The sequence below is a fragment of the Apium graveolens genome, chromosome 8 (genome assembly GCF_009905375.1).
Source record: "Apium graveolens cultivar Ventura chromosome 8, ASM990537v1, whole genome shotgun sequence".
In the NCBI taxonomy this organism is placed as follows: domain Eukaryota; kingdom Viridiplantae; phylum Streptophyta; class Magnoliopsida; order Apiales; family Apiaceae; genus Apium; species Apium graveolens.
Window position 1 is genome coordinate 194,834,004 of NC_133654.1, and position 5,439 is coordinate 194,839,442.

The following is a 5,439-nucleotide window of genomic DNA, read 5'->3' on the forward strand; positions in this document are numbered from 1 at the left end:
CTTTTCTTAATGGAAGTCTTGAAGAAACCATTTATATGCAGCAACCAAAAGGATTCATTAAGGAAGGCCAAGAGCATCTAGTATGTAAGCTTAAGAGGTCTATTTATGGACTTAAACAAGCTTCTAGAGACTGGAATATTCATTTTGATCAGGCAGTCCAGTCATATGGATTTGATCAAAGTCCAAGTGAATCGTGCGTGTATAAGAGAAGTGAAGGTAATGCAATGGTTTTTCTAGTACTATATATAGATGATATTTTACTCATTGGAAACAATGTTGAGATGTTGTCATCAGTAAAGGCATGGTTGTTCAAACAATTTGACATGAAGGACTTAGGTGAAGCGGCATACATCCTTGGGATCAAAGTTATAAGGGATCGCAAGAAAAGGATGTTGGCTTTATCTTAAGAGCCCTACATTGAGGAAGTATTAGCTTGTTTTAACATGCAGAACTCCAAGAAAGGTTTTTTACCTTTTAAGCATGGAGTTGCTCTATCTAAGAAGCAGTGTCCTTCGACACCTAAGGATATAGAGAGCATGAAAGCAGTTCCTTATGCTTCAGCATGTGGAAGCTTAATGTATGCTATGTTATGTACGAGGCCTGACATCTGCTTTGTTGTAGGCATGGTTAGTAGATATCAGTCGAACCCAGGTCAGGAACATTGGAGTGCAGTAAAAACTATACTCAAGTACCTGAGAAGGACTAAGGAGTATATGTTAATTTACAAGGCCTCAGATCTATTTCCTTTGGGATATACTGATTCAGATTTCCAATCAGATAGGGATAAGAGGAAATCAACCTCGGGATATGTTTTTACTTTGGGAGGTAGAGCCGTTATATGGAGGAGTGTAAAGCAGAAATGCATTGCAGACTCCACCATGGAGGCCGAGTACGTGGCGGCCTCTGAGGCTGCCAAGGAGGCTGTATGGTTCAGGAACTTCCTTTTGGACTTAGATGTGGTACCTAATTTGCCTAGGAGCTTGACGGTGTATTGTGATAACACTGGTGCTGTGGCAAATTCAAAGGAACCGCGAGACCACAAAGCAGCTAAACATATTGAACGTAAGTATCATCTCATACGAGGAATCGTAAAGCGAGGGGATATAGTTGTGGCTCACATATCATCAGAAGACAACCGAGCAGATCCTTTCATAAAGAGCTTGCCAACCAAGGTTTTTGACAAGTATGTGGAAGCGATAGGAGTCAGATGGATGGACACATAGATTTTTATGTAATAGTGGATTAAATAAACACTGATGTACACATAGAATATTTTGAGTATAAGTGGGAGATTGTTAGTGTATACTGAAAATATTTATTTGAAGTATGTACATTTATTTCTGGCCAGTTTATTTGAGAATCATTTGAATGTTTACATGTTGTCTAATATTATATATTGTGAACAATCTAGTATCAAATAGGATACAGAATATTAGATTGTTAAATACGGTTATATAATATAATAAGGTTCACAGCACAGGTGGTGTTGGACAATCCACTGGTATGGCTGTAGTATTATTTAGATTAGTTTATATTGACTAATAAATAATACTAGTATACTTTGTGTATATTGAACAGGATCAAATTTAGAATTGTTCGCTTAATACTGATTAAGAAGGAGAACTAAGATTCCATGCTATTATTAATGCTTAGGTTCTTAATCCGGAAATAGTAATTGACACGTGTATATTATTTACATGCTTTGATTTATAGATGAAATAATTCTTTTGAATTATATCATTATATTTTGGGTGATGGAATTATATACATGGTTGATATTATTTATTGAAGGAATCCATGTCCTGATAATATTCGGGTTAATGATGTCCCCTTGCAAGCTCAAAAAGATTTAATTATGTGAAACCCTGCAGGTGGAATTTATTCTGGCATAATTAAATAAAGGTTGAGTGGATGATCAAGGATAAAAGATATTAATTAAATAAATTATCAGTAATTTATTTAATTAATGGACATATGATATTTTAAACATGGGGAATTTAATAAGCAAATAATATTGGAACCGAATTAATTAAATTACGGTATTAGGAAAGGTAGTGCAAATATTAATTCTTTAGTGGATTGAATTAATATTTAATTACATTGGGGTAGGCTCAAGATGTAATTAGAAGGCCCAACCTAATTATCCATGGTCCCTATTGTAGCCTATATATATTCTTATTCTCTTCTTGCTTGGAATTGTGTGAAAACATATTGTAGCCACCAAGGAGCAAGAAGAGAGGATAACTTGAAAAGACGGAGGTCATACTTCGCTCAAGGGAATTTGGAAATAAAATAGAAGAGCGTGGAATCAACCATTAACAAGGTAATCCTCTTTTCGTAATCTTTATCGTAAAACGTAGTAACACCCTAAGTCCGTGGTTCCCAACATGTTGTTGCCTCAATAACATGATGTTCTTGAGAGGAGTAAGTGTGTTGATGATGATATGGTGATTGCTGGTGGTAGTATAAATATTTAAGGCGTAAACGAAACTCCGATCATAAACATAATCTCGTTAAAATGAACAAAACGTAACTTTAGGTTTCTGCAGAAAGTCCCGAATATGTAAACTATAGTTTCTTGAAACATAACCTTGATTATGATAGAAAATGTTATAAGGATCGTTTAGGCACTTGAATCGCGTGATTCCGATTTACGGATTAAAAGTTATGACCGTTTTACTAAAAGTAATTTACGTGACAAAAACTGCTACGAATCATGAACTTTGAAAATATAAAGGATCGACTTAAAAGTGTTCATAAATCATGAAAGTTTTACAGGGAGAAGAATATTGAGTTTCCTAACTGCCATAAAAATTTCAAGTGAAAATAATGATTTTTCAGTTTTATAAAAATATCGGAGCCGAGACAGCGCGATTAGAAACCGTAGGATCCATAAGCGGAGCCGACGACGAAAATTAAAATGAACTTAAGATTCTTTGAAAAATGAACCGACCAAGATGTGAATACGGACTTAAAGGAATAATAAGGATAAAATAAGTTGAGAGGGTGCATAATAATTAGCGCATGAGTGTGGATAGCCGTAAATTAGAACGGGACCTAACAAAGTGAATTATGTTATGATTATAGATTTCCGAGCGGAACCTAGAGCATCCTCCACCTCAAGATACCCAGGAAAGTTTACGAACCCAACTCCACTTATTGTTGTGTTGTTAAATGATTGTTTTATTATCATTGGATTAATACCATGTTTTCCATGATACATAGTTATTGAATTTTTGCATAATATAGCGATATTGTACGATAAGTATATGTATGGTAAATTATTTATTTACGCTTTAAGCGTGATGTATAATTATAAGACCGAGAGTCGGTCGGGATTTTATGATGAAAATCTGGGAATTATTCCAGTGATATTAGGACAATTACAAGTCCATAATAGTACGTTTTAAAGGGACTCAGCGTCCACTTATGAAACATTAAAATACCTCAAACTTTTATTAAAACGATTTCCCAACGATCATATTCCCTCAACTATATTTTATTATTCGAACAATAAATATTATATACCTATTCCTTTATTATGGGAGAAGTATACTCCAACGATTATTTATTTCAAACCCAATTAAACATTAAAGATTATTGATTGCGTAGACATAAACTAGTTGAGGAATAGTATTTTAAATTATTTTAAAGAGTAAACTCATTTGAAGTTAATTATTTATCGATTAGCATTCAATTATTTATTATTCATTAAAGGGTTTATTTATGATTTAAAAATCATAGATCCTGATTTAAAATACTTTCTGATTTTCGAAAAAATCATTCGAATAATTTCAGAACGTCGGAGAATATTATCTCGACTTTTTTAAATATTTTGAATATAGTTTCAAAAGAAACTCCCCCTTATATAAAAAATATGTTGACAACGGTCAACTCACATCCTTAGTACTTCCTCCGAAAATTCTCGGAAGTACATATATATACGAACATATCCAAGTGTACCTATCAACAAGCAATATACTTGGGGAATAATATAAGTTCCATATATATGATGGGATTCTTACAAGGACAAGGAGGGGTAGACTCAAGTACTTCATGGACTGGGGAGACTACCAATTTACTACCACATGAGAAAGTATTGTATATACTGATGAACATATTGAGTATCCGTACCTGAAAGGGATAGGCGCAAAACCATGTCATGAGAGGGATAGACACGAAGTGTGTACCTGAGAGGGACGGACACAGAAAAGGCCCGAATACGGCCAGGGTGATAGACGATAATAAAAGGGAATCGTCCATGTACATGTAGAAAAGGTTATTTTTATCGTAGTACGACTGATCATCGTATGCGGTGGCTCCAACGAATGTCCTATTCTTCCAATTAAAATTGTGATGTAATACCGTAACCCAAGCCTAGGTGTTGGGTTTACTATTAAGGTATTCACAGGATAATAAAATCCACTAAAGAATTGTTTTTATAAGAAGGTGTGCGTCACCAAGGAAAAACTAAATTCGAATAAAACATAATTATCATATATGATGTTTTACGTAAGTTATCATACAGTCATTTTATGGCCAGCTATTCTTAAATTAACACAACACAATAGTGAATCAAGATGCCTATCATGAGAACCACAGCCAGGAAACGGGTAGGAAATGGCCAGCTATTTCGTAGATTGTTTGGTGTTGTACCACAGGTAGTCCGAATAAGCTAGATTGGTTTTCAGTTGTTTTTAGTTCGGCTTATTTATAAGTATGACTTATGTAAGGTAATAAAAAAGAAACGCATATTTGACCTACGGACTAGCCTTACTTAAAGGTTACTCCCTGGTAAGACTTAATTACATTTGGGTTGTAATAATTATCATTTTATGGTTGATTTACTCTAGTTATGAATGGTTCGTTTCCAAGATAATAACCTATAAGTGTGTGTGTGATTAGTATGGGGTCGTAAAGTATGAGTACTTATATATTGTAGTGTGAGGTATGTGGTTTGTAGTAGTTTAGATGGCGTGGCCTCCGAGATTCCTGACCCCGGATTTTTGGCGCCACAGGACTGGTATCAGAGCCTTAGGTTATCAAATCTTGGAAACGATAGGATATAAAATACGTAGACATAACAATAATAAATAATCAATTAGAGCTTAAGTCGAGTTCATCGTCGAGATATACGGGTAATCTTGATAATTTTTACCCTCAAGGGAATTCCGACTCTAAGTTAGGAACACCTTGCCTATTGTGTCAGGTACCAGTGGAGCCTGTGAGGGAGGTTGACACTGTTGATGATGTTATGGTTCCTGAGCGTGATCCTACTCCCGAGCCAGAGGACCCACCCATTGATGACTCAGATGATGACCCTACTGAGGATGTCCCGGAGGAGGAGACCGACCTTCCTGTCCCCATAGCTTATGACGTTGAGATGACCCAGGGAGATGGCATAGGCTGGAGGGATGTAGAGATGTACCCTCACCCGAC